Source organism: Homalodisca vitripennis, chromosome 3, assembly GCF_021130785.1.
Source record: "Homalodisca vitripennis isolate AUS2020 chromosome 3, UT_GWSS_2.1, whole genome shotgun sequence".
NCBI classification, from domain to species: Eukaryota; Metazoa; Arthropoda; class Insecta; order Hemiptera; family Cicadellidae; genus Homalodisca; species Homalodisca vitripennis.
The window spans coordinates 56,095,049-56,109,078 of NC_060209.1; the positions used below are offsets into that span (position 1 = coordinate 56,095,049).

The window sequence follows — 14,030 nt, forward strand, 5'->3', positions numbered from 1 at the left end:
TTTATGCCATGGTATTATAAAAGATCTAGATTTTCTAAGATTTAATGGTTCCCCGATTATTACATCTTAAACTTAAAATCAATGAAGTGCTCATTTTAAGACATCCTAAAAAAGTTTGTCCTGGGATTTATAACTGACGATATCACTGGTTGTCTTAACTGCCGGACTAATTGAAAGAAATAGATATCAATACATGTAAGTTCTCACAAGATCACTTAGAACTATTGTGTTTATATATAAGTTTGATACGCGGACACTATAATAATCCCAAAGCATTGCAGTTCAAAATACATCGAGGAAACTAAAGTTTAAAAATTTAAGAAGATATTCTGCGAAATATTTCATCTGTAGACTAAATTTTGCATAAAATATCATTTCTACATTGACAAGAAAGCGTTCGCTCTATGATGGTGCGTGTCCAGCCATGGAATTTGGCTGAGCGTAATTTCTGTTCTGTATGTTTGTATTCCTGTCTATCTGTTCGTAGGATATCTCAAGAACGAAATGAGTTATGGATTTAAAATTTTGCCTTGAATAGCTTTCATATATATATATATATATATATATATATATATATATATATATATATATATATATATATATATATATATATATGAAATCACCAATTCAATTGCAATTTCTGAAAATCTATTATCTGCAACCTAAAGCTTACTGGCTAAAGATTCACAGTTTTAATCAATCATGGAAAATCATCAGAATTACTCTAAATATTATAACCGAAACATTGAACTGTTCGCAGTGTAATATTGAAAGAAAGTAACACACCATTAAATTTGGCATTGGCAACACTGACAGTTGGAAAGGAAAGTACCCGGCTTGAACAACGACCCACACCGAATTAAAACGAACGTAGGCCGCCATTTCTTTCACCACCATTCGCCATCCGTTCTTTGGCGTCGGCGTCAGTTTACTCTGCAGTTGTTAGTGAGTTGTTTACTATTGCTAGTGTAATTGTTTTTAATATTCAAAGTATTAAAGATTCTTCAACTCTTTCTTTAGAATACCGTCAAGGTAAAATTCGATCCTTACTACTCGGTAATTGGAAGTAAAAAGTTAATTCTTGGACTGTCTTAATCTCTCGTAAGTTATACAATATTATTTGATTTTTAGTTAGTTTAGGCTTTGTAGTTGTAAGCCAGAGTAACTTAATAAGGCTTATTGGTTACTCTAGCAAGTTATTTACCAATGGAGCCTTACTTTGGGAAAGTAGGCCTAGCCCTAGGTAATCCCTATATTTCAGTCACATGCAAGGAGTTCGTTTTATAATTATTTTTAGGGCTAAAGAGCAACTTTCGATAAAAAAAAAAGCACTAGTTTACAAAACTTGCCACATATTTCGTTGATTGTTAAAACCGAAAGTGCTCTAGGTTCAGTAGTCTACATGGCAAGTGACTCGTAGTATAGGCCTATCTAGTAAATATGTCATTTTGAATAAATTTGAAATTAACAGCTAGAGTAGCAAAAGACGAGTTGCTATCTTCAACCTGAACAAAATAATATAAGGTTTGGCTGTATTATAATAAGTGACCACTATGACAATGAATGAGCGAACCAAATTATCGATTAATAAGATTTAGTGGTAATTTTTGGGACTGTACTCATTTAACCCTAGAACTGTTTAATCGACATAATTATGTCGGTTAATGCCGCTTTTGTAGTGTTAACCGTCAAAATTTTGTCGATCAAACATTCCCTCGTATAATTACTTTTTATAATATACTCCGGTAACGTATCGATATAATTCATGCACCATTGGATTCGGGAATAAAAATGCTAAGGAACAGATGAGTTTTATTCCTCTTTGTATTATGGTTATGACGTAGCAAGCTTGTTATTTTGAACGTAAAAGAAAACGCGACGCCGTTTGTTGTGACCGCCATATTGCCGCTGCCGTTCTGTATCACTTTCGTGCCGAGCTGTGGATATTTGTAAGTTTTAATAGTTTTACGCGTGTTTTAGTGTCGTATTTAATGTGTAGTGTGTTGTTTGATGTCGTAGTAGTGTAAACGTGTATATTTTAGAATAAATCAATTTCTATTTACTGAAATATGTTTGAGAAATTACCGGCTTTGTGTAGGCTATGGCAAAATGACTTGGCTAAAATTCATTTCACATAGTTTGTTAATGTTTTCACTTACTAAACGTTATTTATAGCACTCTTTTAGCTCTGAAGTAACTATTTATTTTTGGTAAATAGATAGTTTTCACAATAAAATATATATTTCCTGTAATTTCTTTGGTTATATATAATAACTGTTTGGGTTATTCTATATTTTTTCAATATCTTTAGTTATATTTATAGTTTTCTAACTACATAATATTTCCTATTACTTATAAACCATAAATTTATAAATTTTGATATAATACAAGCTTTACAAACTATTTTATATTTTGCTGAATGAAAATTTTTCGCAAAATTTTTGAATAATGGCAAAATTTAACTTTTTTTACTTTTCAAAAAATAATTTATGGTAATTATTTCATTACTACTGTATATTCTATTTTATTCTAAGTAATAAAATATGCAAAATAACATGTATTCATATATAAATGTATTAGCAAAACTTGTTTTACCAAAGTCTTACGTGTACACCCGATTTTCAGAATTTATACGCATCGCTGCTTTTTGTTCTATAGCTTTATGATGCTTTCATAAATGTGTATAATGTTTATGTTTTTCTGAAACTAGATAAAATTTGACACAGAATGGCTATCTCACTTATAAATATTTCTCACTATAACTTCATTTGCTAGGTATGGTCCCCCCCAAATTTAAGAAATATTTTTCGTAAATTTTATATTTGATTAAAAAAAGTGTTTATTAGAAAATTTTTTATGGTTAATTTTACAATATAGTGCAATTCTACGTTTAATTCTGAACACAAAAATATATACTCTTATTTATATTGCTTTTATTTTATATTTTTAATAATTTTTTTAAAAAAACCTTGCGCGAAGCTCCAAAACAGCCCGACACTACAGGATGAAATGACCGCCAGTTCTAGGGTTAACAAGACAAGTTCTACGAAATCCTCTAGATGGTCCTGTATCTCAAAAACATACGAGCTGATTTTAATAAAAATTTCTTTACACATTAAATACACAGTTTACTATATTATATGAGGTGGGGTCAGAAAGCAAGCATGGTTTAAAAAAAAGAAAACAATATTTTTAACACAATTTTATTTTTACATTAACCCATTGCGGATCGTATTGTTTTGGCGCGCGGGCGCGAATTAATTCACGGTCAGCGGCCGCACGAACAGCAATGGTGCGCCACATCGTATCGCTCGCTATTGTATACTAGAAAATTCAGCTGCGAAGGTATTCGTTCAGATGGAACATGGGCCTGCTGGGCTATCCGTGATGTAGGAACGATAACACGCGAGCAAGGTTACGGCGTGGCAGGGATGATGTCTGAATCATAGTCTAAATAAAGCGGCTCGGGCGAATCGATTGCAACATCCGGGCCATTGTCTAGACTAAACCCACCAACATGTACGTCTGCGTCGTTTAGTTGTGTCACTAACCTCAAAAGTATTATAATAACAACACTGAGGAAAACACCCAATCAGAAGTGCTAAAAAGCAGAGAGTAAACTCATGAATGATTTTTCAACTTCAACATACAACTGCGATCTGTAGGATATTTATAAAACTTTTGAAAATTCTAAACGTAGACCGTTGTTAAACACTCTTATTAGACAAGCGAAGACGATCGCCCAATCTATCAGACACTAACAGAACAATTTGGAGGGAAATTTAAAAACAGACCGCTTTTGCGACCTGAGCTTGTCACCGTGCCGTAGGCCCGGCCACTAGATAATGTGACTGCAGAGTCTCTCCGCCCGTTCAGCTGGTGCGCCGCATTGTTGTACTTTTGTGCCACAGTATCTGTCGAGTACTTCGCTTTGTTGAACTTCCGTGTGTTTTAGATTAGTGATGGGTAGCACTATGAGAATTTGGGATTTACCCAGGAGCAAAAAGGGGGCCATTTGTTTTTTACAAGATCATGACTTGTTGCCTAAATCTAAAATATGCCTGAATGATGATATGACACTACACTCACTCATCCTTGATATTGCTGCATTCTGGGCGTCACAGGAAACCCATTAACAATTTACAATCGTTGTAATTTTGTTATTTAAGAGTTGTTTTTCGTTCTATAATGTTTGTTTCTATAAATTTATATTTTTGTGTTCCTCATACTGGTGTGGTCGGTATAATCCCAAAGTACCGGCCGACTACTTCGATTCTCATCATGCACATTTGTTTGACCGCCATTGAACGTTAACCCACTTTCTCACCATTCATGAAAACACAATATAGAACAACTAAAATGTCGTGAGTCGATAACTAGTGAACAAGGACGCCTAGTGCGCATCCGCAGAACACCGATTGCAGTGCTAAAGCGGCAGTAGAATGAAACTATTTACTTTCTGAATACTTCTCGTATTATTACTATTACCCTCATTCTTAGGTGCACCTATTTTCGGAACTATATCTATTTTACATGTCGAATACTGGAAAAACCTACGGATGGATGGATACCTCAGAAATGTACAAGCCGATTTTGATAGAACTTTCTATACACATTCAGTACATAGTCTACTAAGTATAGTACATTATTTATACTATAGCAGCAATATAATCCTTATTCTTAGGTTGTGCCTTTTATTTTAAATCTATGGACATCCGTACCTCAAAAATGAAGGAGCTGATTTTGAAGTATACACATTGTATAACCGCATACTAAGTATAGTATGCGGGTTATATTGTAGTAACAATATCAATCCAATCAAACATCAGTCAAATGCTGAAAAACCAAATCTATTGATGGCCTTACTTCAAAAATGTACTAGTTGATTTTAATAAAACTTTCTACACACAGTCTACTATATTATATTACTACTCTCATTCTTAAGCCAAACCTATTTTCGGAGCCACACTGATTTTACATATCAAAACTGAAAATCTTGTCATGTTACTAGTATTTTATTATAAGAAAAACTGTTATGGTTGGTCAGTCACGTGAAAACGGTAGAGCCGAATTTAGTTAATCTTTGCATACATTAGTCACTCTAGCATACAATTATGTGCATTAATCGTCATCTGTAGTAATGGATATTATGTTGGTTTCGAGCTGTTTATTCAAAAGAATGGAAGGAGAACCTAGATTTGAACCATACTAGGCCAGGAACCGGCAACAATGTGAAAACTTGCATAGCAGTAGACAAGGATTGTGTGATAGACATGTTAAAATCATAGAAAGTCCTACTATATACAAAATCTTTGGTTCGGAGTTTTAATCTTAGAGTAATTACATGATTTTATGAATTAAATTTAAAAAATAAATTAAAATTTTTGAACATCATTAATATTGACAGACTAGTAATTGCATAGTTTTCTATAGTATAATTAGTGCTGTTTCCTACCTAGATAACTTACAGGCGTGTTTTAAATGGCAACAGATTTTATTTTCTCATAGATATAAACGTAATCAATGGCACAATACTATACTAGGAGAAATATAATTGCAAGCCTATACATTTGGCTATATTATTTATTAATAAATGGAAAGAGACCTCAGTTCATAATTTTATGCTTATTTGAATTTTAAACAGAATATTTCAGACCCAAGTGCATTACACAAAAGTTATTAGACCCAAACCCAGCCTAGTAATGATTAGTCTCTTACTAAAATTAACAATATGTCTTTGACTGTTGCCAAAAATAGTCTCGTTTTAAATCAATACAGTACGGGAAGAATCCTGCGTGTAGTTGCTAGATAACAAATACTTATTATCCCGTCTAGTAGCGTTGAATGTGATGTAGATGCCGGGTTCATCACAGACTTTGATAGTGAATTCAATTTCATCATCAGATGAGTAGTGGTGGGAATAACTGAATGAAAATAACGGGTTAGTTTGGTTATTTCAATTTAACCGATTAGTCAGTTATTTTTGCTGCAACCAGCTAAATTAGTCTTAAGACTAATTTTCCTACCGATTAAATTTTCAATAAGTTAACTGATTGTACCGACTTAGTCTATACTGGAAGTAGTTATTTATTCTTATCGGTTATTTTGAATTAGTCTTAAGACTAAATTTCCTTCCGAATAATTTTCAATAAGTTAATTGATTGTGTAGACTTAGTCTATACTGGAAGTAGTTATTTATTAATATAAATTATTTTAAATTAGTCTTAAGACTAAATTTTCTACAGACTAATTTTTAATAACTTAATTTATTGTGCTTAATAACTTACTTAGTTTGTACTTGAATTAGTCGTTTATTTAATTCAGTTATTTTAGTTACGCCAGTCCTGTACTTAAACAATTACCTTTCTGATAACTTTAGCGATTCGTAATTAATTAATATAATATTGTCATTTAAATGGTAATTACATTGTAGACTCTTAGATATTAAAAAATAATATTACATTTCAAAATTATATATCTAAAATGAATAAACAGAATTAATATTACGATTATAGAATTTGTTTTAGCTGGTTCGGGGTTGGTTTGAAATTATTGATCACTATATTGCCCACGCTGCAATCTTGTCCCAATAGGTACGGTTATTTTCCCCAACCCATCCTTCTGACTCTTCATATCTATCAATTAATCAGTAGGCGCAGTCGGACGGACATGGTACCGAATTTGTGATTGTGGCGTTTAAGCTTATTGTTCATTGCGTAATTGACGGTGACATGGGTGATAAAGTGGTTGATAAAATGGTATTTTTAAACGTGAATGAAAACTTTTTATTCATTTATTTTAAACTGCTCGTAACCATTTTGCTTACGATAGTTTATTTTTATATGTTTTAATTAGTCTTTGTTACTTGATGTAAATACAGTGGGTTAATTTTTCATTTTTCCGTTAATTGTTTTATTCTTTTAAGGTTCCATTGAAAATATAGTAAGTCGTAAAACATAGTGCACTGTATTTGCAACATACCAGTATTATTTAAATTGTCAATTTTTGTGTGTTTATTTTCTAATCCAGCTATTGTTTGTTCTTGAAGTCCAACGTAATTGTAATTGAATAATGATAAATTAACTCTCTTTATTATGTTCTGTGTAAAAATGTGTTTTATGTATGTGACTTACTCATTTTATTCATATTATATTATAATTTTTATATCATATGAAGATTTTCTTTATATTTTATTTATAGCTTACTAATTTTGGGTACTTTGGGATTATACCGACCACACCCACACATGAATCGTTATTTGACATTTTGCTTCTACTGATTACTAGAATAGCGTAGAACAATATTTCGTCAATATAAAACAGGAATTGTCTTATCGCAAACCCCTCCCCATCCTCAGACAGAGGTCAAAGTCGAGCGGTCTAGTAGATAACGTGATTGCAGAGTCTCGCCGCCCGTTCAGCTGGTGCGTCGCTTTGTTGTACTTCCGTGTTTTACCCCTACATCTCTCCAAACACAAGAATTCAACAAAAACAAACATTACCAAACAAAAACTAAACTCTTTATTGAAAAAAAAACACACAAAACTTGTTTTTATTCTTGATCACACTCCGCCACCCAAAATGCGAGTGTTCCGGCCATCAGCGCTGATGTCAACGTAAGAAAAACATCCATCGAGATAGTACCTATCAGTAAAATATCAAATTCTAGAGTGGCTGATCAGAAATATAAATTGAATTGTAATGGAAAGGCAATTATGTACCGTACAAAAAACTTAAATAATCATGTGATGCCGCGCGGCCTGCCGTAATCGGGATTCTCGAGAAATATAAGATAACAGCGGCAACAATATACCGATCACAATACCTGGAAATGCTTGTTGATTGATGGAATGTTAGATCTGTTACTCAACTACAGCGTTTTTTAACGTTTAAGTTCATTGAAAAAAGAAGCGTTGGGGTCATATAACGGAATCTGACCCCATTATCAATTGATAATCGTAATTTTGTAATTAAAGAGTTGTTTTTTCGTTCAATCATGTTTGTTTCTATAAATTTATATTTTTGTGTTCTTTATACTGGTGTGGTCGGTATAATCCCAAAGTACCTAATTTTGTTTTATTCAAATGTAGACTTGTTTGGGATTGATTTGAAAATTAATTACATGAAATAAATGTCAACAATAACTGATGACTAGTTTTAATTCTGATTTTTTTAGGATCTGTTGCAAACATTACCTACTTAACTCGAAATCGAAGATCTTCCATGTAAAACATCAAATGCATGACTTTCTTACAAGATTATGTAGGTGTTATGATCAAGATAGTTCGTGAAGGATAAGATTTTGTTTATGTATGATACTGGAAAATGTATTATATGAAAAGTAAGTTACACAGACCGGTAGTCTACTTATTTCAGTGTAATGGTAATGTGAAAATAAACTTAAAATATTACTAAATAGATTGAGTGTGGCGATTCAGCTAATTCATCTGATTAATATGAAATCTACAAAATTAAATGAACAAACTAATCTGGATTAAATCTAAAAAGTAATTGGTTATTCATTCCACTAAAATAACCGATTAACAACAGAAATAACTGACTGGTTATCCCATCACTACAGATGGGTAAATCAGGAAGGAAGCTTAGGGACAAACCCAGTGGTTAGTGTCCTAAACATAAATTTAAACTATGAACGAGGAGAAATTTATATGTTGAGAAATAACTGATGATTAAAATTAGTTTATGTTTGATGGCATTGTTATATAAAATGACTCGATGATCTATTTTGACGTTTAAAATTAATCATGCCTGTGCACTATCATAGGAAGTGTAATAGTCCAAATACAAGAATATTTGTTCTTTAAATGTTAATACATTTAAAATTAAATTCTCAATGCATTAACCCTTGATTATGTTTTGATTACACCATAATTACTTTTCACGGTAAATTTTTTCCTGTTATTCTCATTATTTATTCATTCTAAAGTTTCACATCGTGTTTACATCTTTAGCAAAGCTAAAAAAAACCTGTGAATTTTCAACAAATGAAATTTTTTAAATGTTTAACAAAACTATTTATATGTAAATAAATAAATTAAGTATCTAAGTACTCTTCAACAGAGTAATATACCCGGTTTATAATGTAGCATTTTAAAGAATTTTTAAATGTTTGAATTCAATATTCTTTATTTTAAGATTCTGGCAATTTATTGTAAAGCATGAAATCATCTGTGTGATGTAATAATGTCAAGTTAAGCTAGCGCCAACATGTAATGACTGCTCCTTGAACCAAAAACCAAATATTAGGAGGTAGACAAACCTTACAGATGATGGGGATGTAATTTGTTTGCATCCCTGTAAACATTCATTAGAGATTCCTTCATCATACATTAAATAAAAGTCTTCTATATTTTACAATGTCACATTTAATGAGTCAATTTATATTCTCATTTCAATAATTAAATTTCTTTACCACTTCACATTGTGCCTTCTGGGTAATGTCAAATGAACAAAAAAAATAGCGTATAGATATTATACGTTTTTGAGGTACGATTATCCATAGATTTTTTTTTTTCAGCACATAGCCTGTAAAATCGGTATGCATAATAAAATATTTCTCAGCGCATAAAACTAGGTGTATTATATGTCATGATGTAGTGTATATAGTGTACTTTCACGTGGTAAATGTGTCATCCTGGAGCCGTTTTGTATATTTCAGAACTACATTCAAGGTTCTGAGCGCTTACCTACAAAATTTGAAGAGTTTAAATTCATTAGTAGCCTATTAAAAATGTTCTCAGCGCATAAAACCAGATGTGTTATATGCCATAATGTAGTGTATATTGTGTACTATCACGTGATATACAGTCAAACCTCAATATAACAAATTCCTTTATATAACAAATTTTTTTAAATTCCCTAGAAGTCTCCATAAGAATCATTGCAAATGTCACCTCTACATAACGAATAAAGCATACTCACAACATCAATATAACAAATTTTTAGTAATCCTGAAAAAAAATAAAACACCCTCGGTATAGTGAATTTTTCGTTGTGAGAACCTCTTGTAGTGAAATTCACCTCTATATAATGAATTTTCCACGACTGCACCTTGTCATAACAAAGATTATAGTGTAAGATTTTTTAGTTTTGTTCAGGTCATGTTTGCTTTTCGACTTTCTTTTCATGTGTTTTGAAAGTACATAGCTACTGTATTACAGTTCCTCTGCTATACATACTCTATTCTTAATTTAACAAAAAAATAAAATTTCATTGTTCCAAATTAAATGCATTTTTATTTCGTGTTACACACTATTCAAATAAAGTACAGCATACGATTTCACAACGTTTTAACACGACCGATGGTCTGTGATCCTCGATGTAGCGAAATTGTACCTTTGAACCTACCTCAACATAACGAATTAAAACAAAATACTTGATATGACGAATTTTCTGTCCGGTCCCTTGAGGTTTGACTGTATACGTCATCCTGGAGCCGTTTAAATTTTTGTGGAAAACTTTAAAGTTTAAAGCGTCTATGTGCAAGTTTGTAAATATTTGTTATGATTTTCAAATCTGCTGCTGAAAATAGCCAGTTATGTTGTAACTTTTATGGATTAATGTTATGCTTTTATGCTGTATGCCTGTTCCAGTTGCTGACAGTGTAATTATAAACGATACATTTATATTTAGTTTTGCAATGTTCCTACCCGTAGATTATTTTATTTCGCAAACAGATTTTATTAGTAAGTTTTAGGTTAGGCTTCATTCACTGTCGCCCACCATTTTCTTCTCGCTCGGTATGTGGTAGGAATTGGCTATGAAATATAGTGGTGGTAGTGAGGGGAAACTCCGTGGTGGAATCCATTTGCAGTTCCACAGCTGTTGTTTTCTTCTGTAAAATGTCTAGAATGGGTGTTTTTCTGTTCAGGGATTTAATGAAAAAAATACCAAGGGTCGACGAATATTTAAAATAGTTAAAACTCACCGAATGAAATTAAATGAATTTATTAAGCAAAACAGCATAAGTTTTAAATGATGCTGGAATAATATATATGAATTAGGCCCCACCAGACTACATCATCTGTGTGTGGAGACGAGCTGTTACAGGTCTTTAACAAGCTAATACAGTGGCGTGTAAAAGTAAAAAATATAATGAAACTTAAATTTGCTATAGTTTACTAAAATTACGTTGAAAATTGTTCATTTTTGTGTGTGTGTGTTAATGTTATATATAACTTTTTTAATTTTAGTCAGCTATAAGAAAAGAAAATTAAATTTAGGTTAAGTTATAGTTTTGCTGTAATTATAAGATAGGCTTATATATTTTTGTGTAAGTTTCCAAGCAGTAGGATATGATGACCCCATCGCTTGGAACACATACGCTGGCTTGTCAGAGTTATTTAATAATACTCAATTTACTAACAGTAACTTGGTTATTTTCCATTTTTAGCTTAAAAAATTATATTGATTAGACTATTGTTAACACACAAACTGAAAGTTTAGATTACCTTTAAAAACCACATAGAGATTAGTTCGAAAAATTAAAATTATGATTAGGAATTATTGTGGAATGCTTACCATTAGAATAGTCTAACCGTAACTAATTAACTTTTTTATCATTAGTCATTTGACTGATGCATCTTTCCAATTCTTCTTTTGCTTAGGCCTAGCTAATCTCTTTATACGAGGGTCGTCCAGAAAGTAAAGAACGATTGCGCATCACGGGCGGCGCAGTTCACCCACCACCGCGGTAGATAGGTTGTTCGTTAGCCACACCTTCTGCCTCAGTGTGAGCTGAGTAGCGGTACCGTGAGGTCACGTTTGCGTCTCCTGTGAAAGTTTAAAATGGCGGCGTTAATTGAAAATCCCACCAAGTGTGAACTGCGTAGTGTGATACGGTTTCTGAATGCACAGAATGTTCAACCTATTGAAATTTATAGGCAAATTAAGGCAGTTTACGGTGACAAAGCTCCAGTCAATGGAATGGCATCACTCGAATTCACCAACAAAAAACAGGAAAGAAAAACCAAATTTGAACACCAGGAAATTGATGGCAACAGTTTTTTGGGACTGAAAAGGCCTAATCCATGTGGAGTTCATGCTGAGAGGCGAAACAATCAACTCAGAGGCCTACATCGAGACCTTGCATCGGCTTCGCCGCGCTATTCAGAACAAACTACGCGGAATGCTGTCGTCGAAAGTGGTGCTGATCCACGACAATGCTCGGCCTCATTGCAGTGCACGAACCAAAGCAGAACTCAATTCTTTCAAATGGCAAATCTTCCGACACCCTCCGTATAGTCCAGATCTGGCTCCGAGTGACTATCACTTGTTTCCAAAGTTGAAAGTGTTTTTAGGCGGAAAAAACTTTTTGGGTGACAAAGACCTCAAAGAAGGAGTAAAAACGTGGCTTCATTCCTTGGCAGCAGAACAGTATAACGTCGGTATAGAAAAACTGGTGCCACGCTACAACAAGTGCCTTGACAGTTCCGGCGATTTTGTAGAAAAATAGAGTAAGTTTATAAGTATTTATAAATAAATTTTCATGCTCTTATCTTTTGTTTTTATTGACTTATAACAAAACGTTCTTTACTTTCTGGACGACCCTCGTAACTTAATAATAACTACACCCAACATATTTTCTATGCACTTACAAACTAAACCCCTTATGGTGATAATAGAATCAGTTGGCTGTAAAGCCATTTTCTTTCTCATTGTTATGTATATTCCTTTCCTTAGTACCTATTTTATTGTCTATATTGCTTTTATACTCTTGCTTATATACCCCTAACATTAGCTAACATCCTCCCAACTTTTTAAGTATTTTTACCATTGCTTTCAACAGTTTTGTAATAAAAGTTTTGTAAAGCTTGAATTAAATATTATTTAATTAGTTTCTTTATTTTGTTTAGATATCCATGTCTGTTGTTAAAAGGGTCCCTCCACAACTTGTGAATTCTATTTCTTTTTTAACAATTCCAAAAATTGTTGATGCATATTTTTCATCTAGGCAATCTGCTGTTCTTAAATTGTTGGCTTACTTTGTCTACCTTTAATCATTCTACTGTATGCAATCTGCTCATATATTATCTTTGTAAATTTACTAATTAGTTTTTAAAGCCCTTTATTTATGTCATAACATTGATTAACAGCCCACTTTTCTCTATGCAAGTTTTTATTCTGTAGCAGTATAAGTATTTAACTTTCTGAGTCGAAACTCTCCGATCCTCATATTGCTCATTGCTGTTAACTGTTGCAATATAATGGTCAGAAGTTTTAATTTGTATGATGCCTATCATAATCCTTTAATCTTCTTTCTAATCTATAATAGATGTGATAAATGCAGAATGTACCTATATTTATTTCTTCTCTTGTGTAATACCAAATTTCTCTTTCATTAACACATGGCTCATTACCTTTTTTTTTTTTTTTTTGAGGTACTACATGAACCCCCCTTTCATTTACAGTTTTTAGTTTCACTTTTTCAATTATGTAAATATTTTTGGGGGTGTTAACTTTTTTGTTATATGTGGCATGGCATTTAAAGGAAGTTTGTTATAGATTAATTTATTGGTTTTACTGTTGGAATTGTGTATAAAATATTGGTTTACTTTTTTAGCTCCTATTTTGTTTTGTTCCGCCATTTTGGAAAAGGTTAAATATTTATCTAAAAATAATTATCAAATGTTCAGAGATTTCAACGCATATATTGTACATTACAGGTTTGCTTTGAAATTTTTGAGATTCAAACTCAGATTCTTCAGTTTTGGCACACACTATACATACAGTATGTACTACAGTGATAAATCTATTTTAAATCACTTAACCCATTGCCTACCACTGTCATATTTTTAGGACATATTTAAAATATTTTATTTTTTAATATATTAAACTAGGATAATAGTTAAAAACCCTCTTGTGTTACTAATTATATACTGAATTAATATCTTTTTAACACTTTTATTGTCAAATTTTTAGGTTTAAGCCCTATATTTAACTGCCTTTAAATAAGTAAAAAAACTACTTGCGAACCTTTCATGATGCATTTATATGTACAATAAATGTCAC

General features: G+C 32.2%; 1 protein-coding gene across 2 annotated transcripts in view; it reads left to right on the forward strand.

Annotated features, from left to right (window-relative positions):
• Positions 1–812: 812 nt before the first annotated feature.
• Positions 813–14,030, forward strand: part of LOC124356911 (TATA-binding protein-associated factor 2N-like) — a 29,128-nt gene continuing 15,910 nt past the window's right edge. The window contains exon 1 of one of the 2 annotated variants that reach the window (XM_046808206.1): positions 813–945. The gene's annotated coding sequence lies outside the window, so the exon portion shown is untranslated. Of the gene's footprint in view, positions 1,102–14,030 lie in introns of both variants that reach the window. The other variant, XM_046808205.1, reaches the window with a different exon arrangement.